Below are 15,977 nucleotides of genomic sequence, written 5' to 3' on the forward strand. Positions count from 1 at the left end.
CTTCTTCATTTTTTCAAATATCAAAAATACAAAAGCATCCCTGAGTTCGAAACTCGAAAAGAAATCATAAAGTAAACGGCATTTCCTCAAATTTACACTTTTATTTTTTTTTTTTTTGCATTTTTTTAGGAAAGGGGTTAGGCTTATGAAAATTCTCAATTTTTGAGAAAAAATCTATGTAATATTCAAGGTCAAAAACGCTATAACTTTTCGAATTTTGAAAATTCAAAAGCATTTAGTGTTTCGAATTTCGCAGAGGAATCATAAAATAAACACAATTTCTTCAAATTCGCACTTTTATTTTTTTCGAATTTTTTTTTTGCAAAGGGGTTAGCCTTATGAAAATTCTCAATTTTTGATGCCCCAAAAATTTTCGAGTTAAGTGTACAGAACTGAAGTTTATGGCGAAAAATGAGGTTTAATGCCATCCCTGAGCGTTTTACCCAAAAAACAAGCTCAAACTCGCATAATTGATAGTCAAAAAAGCCAAACAAAAAAACTATGTAATATTCAAGGTCAAAAACGCTGTAACTCCTTTATCTTTTCGAATATCGAAAATTCAAAAGCATTTAGTGTTTCGAATTTCGAAGAGGAATCATAAAATAAACAGCATTTCTTCAAGTTTTCACTTTTATTTTTTTCGAATTTTTTTTGCAAGGGGTTAGCCTTATGAAAATTCTCAATTTTTGATGCCCCAAAAATTTTCAAGTTGAGTATACAGAACTGAAGTTTATGGCGAAAAATGCGGTTAAATGCAATCCCTGAGCGTTTTACTCAAAAAACAAGCTCAAAATCGCATAATTGACAGTCAAAAAAGCCAAAAACAATCTATGTAATATTCAAGGTCAAAAACGCTGTAACTCCTTTATCTTTTCTAATTTCGAAAATCGAGAAGCATCCCTGAATTCGAAACTCGAGGATGAATCATAAAATAAACACAATTTCTTCAAATTCGCACTTTTATTTTTTTCGAATTTTTTTTGCAAAGGGGTTAGCCTTATGAAAATTCTCAATTTTTGATGCCCCAAAAATTTTCGAGTTGAGTGTACAGAACTGAAGTTTATGGCGAAAAATGAGGTTTAATGCCATCCCTGAGCGTTTTACTCAAAAAACAAGCTCAAACTCGCATAATTGATAGTCAAAAAAGCCAAAAAAAAAAACTATGTAATATTCAAGGTCAAAAACGCTGTAACTCCTTTATCTTTTCGAATTTCGAAAATTCAAAAGCATTTAGTGTTTCGAATTTCGAAGAGGAATCATAAAATAAACAGCATTTCTTCAAGTTTTCACTTTTATTTTTTTCGAATTTTTATGAAAATTCTCAATTTTTGATGCCCCAAAAATTTTCGAGTTGAGTGTACAGAACTGAAGTTTATGGCGAAAAATGCGGTTTAATGCAATCCCTGAGCGTTTTACTCAAAAAACAGGCTACAAATTGCATGATTAATAGTCAAAAAAGCCAAAAAAAAAAATCTATGTAATATTCAAGGTCAAAAACGCTGTAACTCCTTTATCTTTTCGAATTTCGAAAATTCAAAAGCATTTAGTGTTTCGAATTTCGAAGAGGAATCATAAAATAAACAGCATTTCTTCAAGTTTTCACTTTTATTTTTTTTGATTTTTTTTTGCAAAGGGGTTAGCCTTATGAAAATTCTCAATTTTTGATGCCCCAAAAATTTTCGAGTTGAGTATACAGAACTGAAGTTTATGGCGAAAAATGCTTTTTAATGCAATCCCTGAGCGTTTTACTCAAAAAACAGGCTACAAATTGCATGATTAATAGTCAAAAAAGCCAAAAAAAAAAATCTATGTAATATTCAAGGTCAAAAACGCTGTAACTCCTTTATCTTTTCGAATTTCGAAAATTCAAAAGCATTTAGTGTTTCGAATTTCGAAGAGGAATCATAAAATAAACAGCATTTCTTCAAGTTTTCACTTTTATTTTTTTCGATTTTTTTTTGCAAAGGGGTTAGCCTTATGAAAATTCTCAATTTTTGATGCCCCAAAAATTTTCGAGTTGAGTATACAGAACTGAAGTTTATGGCGAAAAATGCGGTTTAATGCAATCCCTGAGCGTTTTACTCAAAAAACAAGCTCAAAATCGCATAATTGATAGTCAAAAAAAAATCTATGTAATATTCAAGGTCAAAAACGCTGTAACTCCTTTATCTTTTCGAATTTCGAAAATTCAAAAGCATTTAGCGTTTCGAATTTCGAAGAGGAATCATAAAATAAACAGCAGTTCTTCAAGTTTTCACTTTTATTTTTTTTCGAATTTTTATGAAAATTCTCAATTTTTGATGCCCCAAAAATTTTCGAGTTGAGTGTACAGAACTGAAGTTTATGGCGAAAAATGAGGTTTAATGCCATCCCTGAGCGTTTTACTCAAAAAACAAGCTCAAACTCGCATAATTGATAGTCAAAAACGCAACAAAATCTTTGAAATTTTCAAGGTCAAAAACGCTGTATCTCCTTCATTTTTCAAATATCAATAATCCAAAAGTATTTCGTAATTCAAAATTCGAAGTGGTATCATAAAATAAACAGCATTTCTTCAAGTTTTCACTTTTATTTTTTTCGAATTTTTTTTGCAAGGGGTTAGTTAGCCTTATGAAAATTCTCAATTTTTGATGCCCCAAAAATTTTCGAGTTGAGTATACAGAACTGAAGTTTATGGCGGAAAATGCGGTTTAATGCAATCCCTGAGCGTTTTATTAAAAAAACAAGCTCAAAATCGCATAATTGATAGTCAAAAAAAATCTATGTAATATTCAAGGTCAAAAACGCTGTAACTCCTTTATCTTTTCGAATTTCGAAAATTCAAAAGCATTTAGTGTTTCGAATTTCGAAGAGGAATCATAAAATAAACAGCATTTCTTCAAGTTTTCACTTTTATTTTTTTCGAATTTTTATTGCAAAGGGGTTAGTATACAGAACTGAAGTTTATGGCGAAAAATGCGGTTTAATGCAATCCCTGAGCGTTTTACTCACAAAACAAGCTCAAAATCGCATAATTGATAGTCAAAAAAGCCAAAAAAAATCTATGTAATATTCAAGGTCAAAAACGCTGTAACTCCTTTATCTTTTCGAATTTCGAAAATTCAAAAGCATTTAGTGTTTCGAATTTCGAAGAGGAATCATAAAATAAACAGCATTTCTTCAAGTTTTTACTTTTATTTTTTTCGAATTTTTTTTGCAAAGGGGTTAGCCTTATGAAAATTCTCAATTTGTGATGCCCCAAAAATTTTCGAGTTGAGTATACAGAACTGAAGTTTATGGTGAAAAATGCGGTTTAATGCAATCCCTGAGCGTTTTACTCAAAAAACAAGCTCAAAATCGCATAATTGATAGTCAAAAAAGCCAAAAAAAATCTATGTAATATTCAAGGTCAAAAACGCTGTAACTCCTTTATCTTTTCGAATTTCGAAAATTCAAAAGCATTTAGTGTTTCGAATTTCGAAGAGGAATCATAAAATAAACAGCATTTCTTCAAGTTTTCACTTTTATTTTTTTCGAATTTTTTTTGCAAAGGGGTTAGCCTTATGAAAATTCTCAATTTTTGATGCCCCAAAAATTTTCGAGTTGAGTATACAGAACTGAAGTTTATGGCGAAAAATGCGGTTTAATGCAATCCCTGAGCGTTTTACTCAAAAAACAGGCTACAAATTGCATGATTAATAGTCAAAAAAGCCAAAAAAAAAAAAATCTATGTAATATTCAAGGTCAAAAACGCTGTAACTCCTTTATCTTTTCGAATTTCGAAAATTCAAAAGCATTTAGTGTTTCGAATTTCGAAGAGGAATCATAAAATAAACAGCATTTCTACAAGTTTTCACTTTTATTTTTTTCGAATTTTTTTTGCAAAGGGGTTAGCCTTATGAAAATTCTCAATTTTTGATGCCCCAAAAATTTTCGAGTTGAGTATACAGAACTGAAGTTTATGGCGAAAAATGAGGTTTAATGCCATCCCTGAGCGTTTTACTCAAAAACAAGCTCAAAATCGCATAATTGATAGTCAAAAACGCAACAAAATCTTTGAAATTTTCAAGGTCAAAAACGCTGTATCTCCTTCATTTTTCAAATATCAATAATCCAAAAGTATTTCGTAATTCAAAATTCGAAGTGGTATCATAAAATAAACAGCATTATTTCAAGTTTTCACTTTTATTTTTTTCGAATTTTTATTGCAAAGGGGTTAGCCTTATGAAAATTCTCAATTTGTGATGCCCCAAAAATTTTCGAGTTGAGTATACAGAACTGAAGTTTATGGTGAAAAATGCGGTTTAATGCAATCCCTGAGCGTTTTACTCAAAAAACAGGCTACAAATTGCATGATTAATAGTCAAAAAGGCCAAAAAAAAAAAATCTATGTAATATTCAAGGTCAAAAACGCTGTAACTCCTTTATCTTTTCGAATTTCGAAAATTCAAAAGCATTTAGTGTTTCGAATTTCGAAGAGGAATCATAAAATAAACAGCATTTCTTCAAGTTTTCACTTTTATTTTTTTCGAATTTTTCTTGCAAAGGGGTTAGCCTTATGAAAATTCTCAATTTTTGATGCCCCAAAAATTTTCGAGTTGAGTATACAGAACTGAAGTTTATGGCGAAAAATGAGGTTTAATGCCATCCCTGAGCGTTTTACTCAAAAACAAGCTCAAAATCGCAAAATTGATAGTCAAAAACGCAACAAAATCTTTGAAATTTTCAAGGTCAAAAACGCTGTATCTCCTTCATTTTTCAAATATCAATAATCCAAAAGTATTTCGTAATTCAGAATTCGAAGTGGTATCATAAAATAAACAGCATTTCTTCAAGTTTTCACTTTTATTTTTTTCGAATTTTTATTGCAAAGGGGTTAGCCTTATGAAAATTCTCAATTTGCGATGCCCCAAAAATTTTCGAGTTGAGTATACAGAACTGAAGTTTATGGTGAAAAATGCGGTTTAATGCAATCCCTGAGCGTTTTACTCAAAAAACAGGCTAAAAATTGCATGATTAATAGTCAAAAAAGCCAAAAAAAATCTATGTAATATTCAAGGTCAAAAACGCTGTAACTTCTTTATCTTTTCGAATTTCGAAAATTCAAAAGCATTTAGTGTTTCGAATTTCGAAGAGGAATCATAAAATAAACAGCATTTCTTCAAGTTTTCACTTTTATTTTTTTCGAATTTTTTTTGCAAGGGGTTAGCCTTATGAAAATTCTCAATTTTTGATGCCCCAAAAATTTTCGAGTTGAGTATACAGAACTGAAGTTTATGGCGAAAAATGCGGTTTAATGCAATCCCTGAGCGTTTTACTCAAAAAACAGGCTACAAATTGCATGATTGATAGTCAAAAAAAAATCTATGTAATATTCAAGGTCAAAAACGCTGTAACTCCTTTATCTTTTCGAATTTCGAAAATTCAAAAGCATTTAGTGTTTCGAATTTCGAAGAGGAATCATAAAATAAACAGCATTTCTTCAAGTTTTAACTTTTATTTTTTTCGAATTTTTATTGCAAAGGGGTTAGTATACAGAACTGAAGTTTATGGTGAAAAATGCGGTTTAATGCAATCCCTGAGCGTTTTACTCAAAAAACAGGCTACAAATTGCATGATTGATAGTCAAAAAAAATCTATGTAATATTCAAGGTCAAAAACGCTGTAACTCCTTTATCTTTTCGAATTTCGAAAATTCAAAAGCATTTAGTGTTTCGAATTTCGAAGAGGAATCATAAAATAAACAGCATTTCTTCAAGTTTTCACTTTTATTTTTTTCGAATTTTTTTTGCAAAGGGGTAGCCTTATGAAAATTCTCAATTTTTGATGCCCCAAAAATTTTCGAGTTGAGTATACAGAACTGAAGTTTATGGCGAAAAATGCGGTTTAATGCAATCCCTGAGCGTTTTACTCAAAAAACAAGTTAAAAATTGCTTAATTGATAGTCAAAAAATGCAACAAAATCTATGTAAATTTGAAATTGTTGTAAATTGCTAAGATTTTCGAATTCAAAATTTTAATACCACCGTTAAATTGGAGAAGTAAAACTATTTCCTATTAGTGCTAACTGACACAATAAGGACTTGACATTTCTTTGTTAAATAAAACGCATACCATTTGAAATATTTCAAAAACTTTATTATCGGCTTGAGGTACAATCAAAACATTTATAGAACTGGACTTCGTTAATATGGCCACCGTGAGCACCTTTGCATCTATCAATAAGTTGGACCCAATTTTCGATGACTCGGCCACACATTTCAGCAGAAACGGTAACTATGTATATACCGTTCAATGCAGGCTCTGAGCTATTCCAACGTCGTCGGCTTGTTGAAAGTCAAAGTTGTCAAGCCACTACTGGAAAACACTTTATTTCTGTACGCTGATTTCTTCAAAGGCTGGAATTACTGTATCCACATCACATGCCAAGCTCTCGTTCTGTCTGCAATCTCGTATGCTTCGGAGAGATATATTCCTACTCTAAATGAAAAACGTGTGTTAGTTAACATCATTCTGTAGTCATAATAATTTTACAGGAAATACCTTTAAACATACATATGTGTATTAGACGGCTTTAAAGTTGATCTGTTTCTTTTTAGATTTTTGCAGGATTTGGCCTAATGTAAATATCTGGACCATGGTGGATTTAGTTCTTAAGATCTAAAGCCGCATTGATAAGACTCAGTTATCTTTTGAAACATAAGCTCATTATTTAAGCCATACGACGAGATTCAACATGAAACTGTACAGCTGTTCATATATTATTAAACGAAGTGTCACATATAAGCGACGCTCATACATATGAGCGTCGCTTATATATGTATATGTTATATATGTATATGTATGTATGTCATTCAACGGCCAAGGGTTTTATAAGGGCGATTTTGTGGTACATATTACGGCCAAACAGCTGAATGGATTTGAATGAATTTACATCAATCGGAAAATAATTTTCCAAAGAAGCGACAAATATGTATCAAAATGATTTTTTTTCTAAAAAATCTCTAAAAAATTTAATTATTTTCAATAAATAAAAGAAGAAGCATAAACACAGCAATTGTTGTTGTTTTTTTTTCTTAAGCATTCGTTATGGGTGTAAATGCAAAGCCATGGGTGGGAGTATTAATGGTGAGAGTAAGAGAACCAAATGGCGCGAGAGAAAGAGTATCACTATTTAGGTGAGGGTATTGTGGGGGTGTGATGTGAGTGGGACTACTTGACATATACATAGGTCAGCCAATTTCTTAAGACTCTGCTTTGGCTTGCGAGGCATTTGCATTGTTATTGTTTGTAAACATATGTTTAACGAGGCTGTACAACAATGCAAAAAATTTTATAACTGCAGGTCATCTACAGTAGGTGGGTTTTATTAAAGCTAGTTTGTGGTACATATTATGGCCAAACGGCTGAATCGATTTTAATGAAATTGGCATCAATCGAAAGATATTTTTCCAGAGATGTGCAGAATATTTATGGAAATTCATTTTTCAAAAAGAAAATTCATGAGGAATTAACTTTCAATAAAAGACGAAGAAGAAGCTGAAATACAGCAAATTGTTGTTGCTTTTTACTTATTTGTATAAATGCAAAGTCTTAGGTAAGACTATTGGTGTTGAGAATGCGAGAGATGACTGGTATGTGCGGGAGAAAGAGTAAGGCAAAAGAGATCACTATGGGGGTGCCTGTGGCTCTAAAGTAAACATTAAATGGAGTCAAAGTAAACAATTTTGTGGCCACACTATGCATCTAATGAATGAAATAGTTGGCGGAGAGTTTAATCGAGTAAAGGAAAGAGGGTGCAGTATTTTTGCTTATATTATGTGATGGGTCCCATACGTTTTAAAGTAAAAAATCAATATCTTTTTGTATGCTTCTATGTTCGTTAAGACTTATATTTTCTTGCAATATTCAGATAGTTTAAAATGATCATGTGATGAAAATAGTGCACTTTATATTTCAATATCAGAATGGGGTTGTGTTAGAGTTGTTCAGTGGCAGAGCAATCACTAAACAACCCAAAGTGGCATGTAGCGCGATCTGGTAATATTGGGTGTCGAATGGAAGGCAGATACACCCATGAGACCTAGAAGTTTAAATATATCTAAAAATATAAAAATGAATTTGTGTTTGTTTGTTTGTGGGTTTGTGGGTTTGCAGATTTGTTTGTTCTGTATAGACTCAAAAACGGCTGAACCGATTGCTTTGAAATCTTCACTGATTGTGGGGAGTGGTGCGGAAGGAGCAATAGGCTTTACAATTTTTTGATATCTCAAGGGGGGGCGAACCCTCTCCTTTGCCCCAAAAGTACCACCTAAAAATAAAAGTGGATCGATCGCGACAATATGGGAATCAAATAAAAGGTATTCGGAAGTCGAATACAAATTTTATATCAAAATTTGTGTCCAAGTACATAGGGGGCTGCCCCGATCCCAAACCCCCTTAATTAGGCATATTAGACGATAATGACAATATGGGACTGGAATGAAAGGTATTCGGGAGTAGATTACGAATATGGTCAGAAAGAAAGAATATGCTATATAATTTGTTGATATTAGAGTGGGACGGACGCTCACCCGGCACTCCAAAAACACAACCCAAAATCATGGTTGACGGATCGGGACAATATGGATGTCAAATGAAAGGTATTGAAAAGTAGAATACGAATATGGTGTTAGGTCCAAGGAATCCATGGACCACCCCAACCCCAAAAGTTCACCAAACAAACATATTGGACGCACATATCAATATGGGACTCAAATGAAAGGTATTCGGGAGAAAGTTACGAATATGATACAAAAAATGATGTCAGTATTTACAGGTCGCCCCACCCCCAAATTGGAGGCGCTTTACCTCCAAAAATCGTCTCCAATAGATTATTAGACCAACTAAAACAATGGAGATCAAATGATATATATTTTTGAGTAGAGTGCGTTATTCAAATATGTGCTCAAGTGGCAGATGGAGTGTGGCGCACAACCTTCATATATACACCCTCCACCAAACGGCTGCATACACCAATCATGACAATATGGGGTTAAATAAAGGTATAAGTTTGTGAACTGTGAATCTGATTCATTCTTCTCATACATCTAGCGGACCACCTCTCCCCAAATCAGTCGATCAATCATAATGGCCTAACAGGACACTGGGTGATTTAATTAATGTTTGGGGACACGAATAAATGTTGGCTGCCATACCCCAAAAATTATGACGTGCTGCTCTGCAACACTTTTTTTTCTTCTAAAGTTTTACATGGTTTAATAGTAAGAAATATCGCCACCACACCAAATATAAAGACTGACAAATTAGTTCTTTACCATAGAAAATCGTGTAATATGGCAATTTGATTTGATTAAAAAAAAAGACTAAATGATGACTATTTAAAAGGTAGTCAACATGGATTTAAAAAGGTGATCTCAGCTGTTAACAGCCGACCAGGTTTGACAGTATTAAGATGTCAGATTTTTGTTTGCAATCTCTTTGTTGTTATCTTCTTTCTCGCATATTCTCTGCTCATGTACGCACACGCACACAAATTTGTTTACGTGTGTTGGCAAAACGACGATCACCTTGATGGCAAGATGGCGGATTGCACCATATGATTTGTGGTTGTTGTACAAATGAGACCACCTTTAATTGTTTCGCTGTGATAGGTTGTCATATATCATGTATAGACAACTACCACATGATGATCAAAGTTATAGGCGTTAAGCCACTCCAAGCGAGTAGTAGCACTAACATTTAAGTTAGCGCCATCTACAGGGTGTTTTCAAAGGCTGTTTTCAAATGGATTTAGTTGGTTCAATTGAAAACAGCCAATAAACAGCACTAAATTAGAGAAGCCAACAGTACAGAAAGAGGGCAGAGTGGTCAAAATTGATTATACAGCATTTATCTCCGCTATAACTTCGTTGCGGTTGTTTTTTAACTTTCCTACTCAAAGACGGGCCTTAACAATAAATTCAAAAAACACCACATCACGGAGACGGGTAGGGCGGTTTAATCGAAGTTTTGTTGGCACCTTACATTAACCTAAAATTAAAATTTGATATCAGAATCTGAGGTGGGATGCCTAGGAGGGCAACCCACCCCCGAAACCCACCAAACGAATTTATAGACCAATCACTACAATATGAGTATCAAATTAAAGGAATTTGAGAGTAGAAAGCGAACCTGATATCGAATTGTGGGACCAATTGGATATCAGGTTCGGACATATTTACCGACCACGTCAGTATGGATCTTAAATGAATGGTCTTTGGGAGTAGAGCACGAAATTGACTTCCACTTTAGAGACCAAGTCTCTGGAGAACCACCACACCCTTAAACAGGGCTTTTACTTATTGGGGTTTAAATAAGAGGTATTTGAGAGTAGACAAATCCACAGAAAATTTGGAATACATTTTCAACTGAAAATGAATTTCCAAATTAAGAGTAATTTTCTCCACCATAGCATTATCGGGCGCCGCAGAGCTGGCTGGGCTCAGTTAGTTATAAATGAAAGTAAATTTTTATTCAGTGTGTTGAAGATTAAAGCATTTTCAATAGAAATGATATATGCATGAACTTTAAGCCAATGGATATTAATATAGTTTATGTCAACCAAACTCTCTTCAAATGAAAATTCAAAATTTTATCCATACAAACAAAGCCAAATAAAAGAACCCAAAAAAATTTAAACACTCCAACTTTTTATTTTTTATTATTATTTCATTTCAATTCGTTCATATATCATTTGCTTAAATATAACTTGTTTTATTATACCCTCAACCATAGGATGGAGGTATACAGATTTCGTCATTCTGTTTGTAACACCTCGAAATATACATCTGAGACCCCATAAAGTATATATATTCTTGATCGTCATGTCATTTTAAGTCGATATAGCCATGTCCGTATGTCCGTCAGTCTGTCTGTCGAAAGCACGCTAACTTTCGAAGGAGTAAAGCTAGCCGCTTGAAATTTTGCACAAATACTTTTTATTAGTGTAGGTCAGTTGGAATTGTAAATAGGCCAAATCGGTCCATGTTTTGATATAGCTGCCATATAAACCGATTTTGGGTCTTCACTTCTTGAGCCTCTAGGATGCGAAATTCTCGTCCGATTTGACTGAAACTTTGCACGGTGTGTTTCGTAATGACTTCCAATAAGTGTGCTAAGTGTGGTTTAAAACCGTGCATGTTTCGATATAGCTACCATATAAACCGACTTTGGGTCTTGACTTCTTGAGCCTCTAAAGGGCGCAATTCTCGTCCGATTTTATTGAAATTTTGCACGTGGTGTTTGGATATCACTTTCAACAACTGCGCTAAGTATGGTCTAAATCAGCCCACAACCTGATATAGCTGCCATATAAACCAATATTTGGTCTTTACTTCTTGAGCCTCTAGAGGGCGCAATTCTCCTCCGATTTGACCGAAATTTTGCACGTAGTGTTTTGGTATCACTTTCAACAACTGTGCTAAGTATGGTTCAAATCGGTCCATGTTTTGATATAGCTGTCATATAAACCTATCTTCGATCTTGACTTCTTGAGCCTCTAGAGGGCGCAATTCTCATCCGATTTGGCTGAAATTTTGCATGAGGTGTTTTGCTATGACTTCCAATAACTGTGCTAAGTATGGCGCAAATCGGTTCAAAATCTGGTATAGCTGCCATATAAACCGATTTGGGATCTTGACTTCTTGAGCCTCTAGAGGGCGCAATTCTCATCCGGTTTGGCAGAAATTTTGTACAACGGCTTCTCTCATGGCTTTCAACATACGTGTCTAATATGGTCTGAATCGATCAATAGCTTGTTTTTTTTTATTATTTTTTAATTTCCATACGTTCATATATCATTTGTTTTGAACTTAAATCGGATTCAATGAAACCAAAATAAAATAAAAAAAAATGGTTAAGATAAAACACAACATGGATATACCTTATCACACACATCACTTGCGTATAACTTTGTATCTAATAAGATTTATAAAATAAAAATTATATTAACAAATTGGAAAACCGAACCAAAATCCCTAAAACCTGAATATAGTGCTAAAAGAACTATATTTGTACTAAAGAAATATTCATAAAATCCCGAATAGAAGATAAAAGTTGAAGAAGCAAAAGCTTAAATGATAAACTAAATAGCTAAAACACATGCATCACACACACACACATCTAAATATATATTAAAAAATGAAAGAATTATTACAAAACCAAATTAAACCACAGCTCAGACCAACATGTCGAAGAGTACACTAAATGAAGAACCTCCACGAGATGAAGCATTTTGAGCAGATCAATATTACATTGATGAGCCTGTCATGAAATAAAAAAAATATATTTTTATTTGTAAATATGCAATAATTTGGCTTTTTCAATATATATTTTTTGGAAATTTATTATCACAACTACACACATACATACTCACATAGGACTTTTTATGAAAAATCCAAAAATATAAAAAAATTAAAAATTTATTAATTGATGGAAAACTTGCCCAATATTTTTTTGTATATTTGTACGATATGTATGTTTGTTTTGATTTTTCAAAGTGCCTCCTTATGTTGCAATTGATTTTTGTGTTGTTGTTCACTTAAAACCAAATGGAGTTGCCCCAATTAGTTTTATCTGAAAATTTAGGAATAATTTTTTTTATAACAAATTTTTGTCATATTTTTTACCAATAATTTACAATGTACACGATCTATAAAATAGTCTTATAATAATAACAATGCAAAAAAAAAAAACATATAAATGGTAAAACAAAATATAGTATTATCAAATTTTGAAAATGGAAAACATCAAAAAAAAAACTTACAAAATAGTTTTGTGTATTTTTTAAAATACTATATCGATAAAGAAAATAATTGGAGTCAAAGTATAATGCAGAAAACTAAATGATATAAAGAAGAAGCCCACTAGTAATTGTACTGGTAATAAATAAATTACAATAAAAATAAATATTAAAATACTTACTTAAAAAATTAAAAACGTTGTTTCATTTAGAATGGGGAAAGTCCGATGGCATTGGGTTGTTAAGAACATACAAGAATTTTTATACCCTCCACCATAGGATGGGGGTATATTAATTTCGTCGTTTTGTTTGTAAAACCTCGAAATATGCATCTGAGACCTATTCTTGATCGTCATGGCATTTTAAGTTGATCTAGCCATGTCCGTCCGTCCGTCTGTCTGTCGAAAGCATGCTAACTTTCGAAGGAGTAAAACTAGCCGCTTGAAATTTTGCACAAATATTTTTTATTAGTGTAGGTCGATTGGGATTGTAAATGGGCCAAATCGGTCCATGTTTTAATATAGCTGCCATATAAACCGATCTTTGGTCTTGACTTCTTGAGCCTCTAGAGCGGGCAATTCGCGCCGTGTTTTGGTATCACTTTTAACAACTGTGTTAAGTATGATTAAAATCGGTTCATAATCTGGTATAGCTGTTATATAAACCGATCTTGGATCTTGACTTCTTGAGCCAATAGAGCGCGTAATTCTCATCCGATTTGGCAGACATTTTACGTGAGATGTTTTGTTATGACTTGCAATAACTGTGCTAAGTATGATTAAAATCGATCCATAACCTGATATAGCTGCCATATAAACCGATCTTGGATCTTGACTTCTTGAGCGCAATTCTCAACCGATTTGTCAGAAATTTTGTACAACGGCTTCTCTCATGACCTTCAACATACGTGCCTTATGTTGGTCTGAATCGATCAATAGCTTGATACTGCTCCCATATAAACCTATCTCCCGATTTTGCTTCTTGAGTCCCTTCAAGCCGCAATTCTTATCCGAATGAACTGAAATATTACACAATGACTTCTACAATGTTCAGCATTCATTTATGGTCCGAATCGAACTATAACTTGATTTGGCGCCAATATCATTACAGTTCTATTTCAATATTCTTTGTTTGCCTAAAAAGAGATACCGCGCATAGAACTCGGCAAATGCCATCCATGGTGGAGGGTATATAAGATCCGGCCCGGCCGAACTTATCACGCTCTTATTTGTTTTTTTATACTCTACAACACGTCTGTGGTATAGGGTATTAAAACTTTGTGCATTTCTTTGCAACGCAAAGAAGGAGAAGAGCTAGAAGAGCCCATTGATAAGTACCCCGATCGGCTTAGAATCACTTTCTGATTCGATTTAGCTAAATCCACCTGTTTGTATGTCCATGTATTCATGTAATCAAGGTACTGGTCGCATTTGTTGTCCGACTGTCGTAAAATTTTGCACAAGTCACTTTTTTGGTCCAAGGGCGAACGCTACTGTGGTACAGGGTATTATAACTTAGTGCATTTGTAACACCCAGAACGATCATCTTAAAATTTGGTACAGCCATGTTTTGCGGCCTAAAGACAAATCCTGTTGAAATTGAAAAAAATCGGTTCAGATTTGGATATAGCTGCCATATATATGTCGCCCGATTTTCACTCCTATAGGTACTGCAAGCGCATTTATTGACCAATCTTCACAAAACTTCGTACAACGCTTTCCTTGACGACTTTATCAATGTCTGTAAAGTTTGCTCGAAATCGGTTTGGATTTAGATATGGCTCCTATATATGTAACACCCAGAACGAAGAGAGATAGACCCATTGATAAGTATACCAATCGACTCAGAATCACACTTTCTGATTCGTTTTCATCCGATCATCTTAAAATTTGGTACAACCATGTTTTGCGGCCTAAAGACGAAGCCTATTAAAATTGGAAAAAATCGGTTCAGATTTAGATATAGCTGTCATATATATGTCGCCCGATTTTCACTCCTATAGGTACTGCAAGCGCATTTATTGACCAATCTTCACAAAACTTCGTACAACGCTTTCCTTGACGACTTTATCAATGTCTGTAAAGTTTGCTCGAAATCGGTTTGGATTTAGATATAGCTCCTATATATGTAACACCCAGAACGAAGAGAGATAGACCCATTGATAAGTATACCGATCGACTCAGAATCACACTTTCTGATTCGTTTTCATTCGATCATCTTAAAATTTGATACAACCATGTTTTGCGGCCTAAAGACGAAGCCTATTGAAATTGGAATAAATCGGTTCAGATTTGGATATAGCTGTCATATATACGTCGCCCGATTTTCACTGCTACTGCAAGCGCATTTATTGACCAATCTTCACAAAACTTCGTACAACACTTTCCTCGACGACTTTCTCAATGTCTGTAAAGTTTGCTCGCAATCGGTTTAGATTTAAATATAGCTTCTATATATATGTTCGTCCGATTTGCAGTAATATGGCAATAAATCATCGGTCATTTGTTAACCGATTCTCTCGAAATTCGACAGAAATTCTCTTGACTCTCGACATTTCCTGTGAATTTCAACGAAATCGGCTCAGATTTAGATATAGTTCTCATATATATATCGTCCGATTTTAACTTCTAGAGTCAGAGCAAGCGCATTAATGGACCCATCTTGTCAAAATTTTGCTAAACGCTTTCCTCGCCGACTGCCACAGTATCTGAGAAGTTTACCCCCATCCCATGGTGGAGGGTATACAAATGAAAATCGAACCACAAATGACTTCGCAAATTGCAAAATATTGGGTTGCCCAAAAAGTAATTGCGGATTTTTTAAAAGAAAGTAAATGCATTTTTAATAAAACTTAGAATGAACTTTAATCAAATATACTTTTTTTACACTTTTTTTCTAAAGCAAGCTAAAAGTAAAAGCTGATAACTGACAGAAGAAAGAATGCAATTACAGAGTCACAAGCTGTGAAAAAATTTGTCAACGCCGACTAAATTTTTGAATATCGGACCACAAATGAAGATTTGGCAGCCCGAAAAATTTTTGTAAATGCCAAGGTGACCAAATTTAGGGACCTGCCAAGAAGCGCCCGGACAACCTAAGCCCTTGAAATTTTGCTCAAATTTTTTTTTACACCTCAGCTCTAACTATTCCAACACGGCATATATTTCACTAGTTTATTTTGAGATTTTCTCCCACTGTGCGTTGAAGCATTTCGTGT

At 33.7% G+C, this 15,977-nt stretch overlaps 1 long non-coding RNA gene across 1 annotated transcript; it reads right to left on the reverse strand.

The window, feature by feature from the left end:
* Nucleotides 1-6,095: 6,095 nt before the first annotated feature.
* Nucleotides 6,096-6,783, reverse strand: LOC106094730 (uncharacterized). The gene is made up of 2 exons (XR_001222621.2): nucleotides 6,523-6,783; nucleotides 6,096-6,459 (listed from the first exon to the last, which is right to left on the reverse strand). It is a non-coding gene; the product is annotated as an uncharacterized LOC106094730 (long non-coding RNA).
* Between the last annotated feature and the right edge of the window lie 9,194 nt (nucleotides 6,784-15,977).

The sequence above is a fragment of the Stomoxys calcitrans genome, chromosome 2 (assembly GCF_963082655.1).
Source record: "Stomoxys calcitrans chromosome 2, idStoCalc2.1, whole genome shotgun sequence".
NCBI lineage: Eukaryota > Metazoa > Arthropoda > Insecta > Diptera > Muscidae > Stomoxys > Stomoxys calcitrans.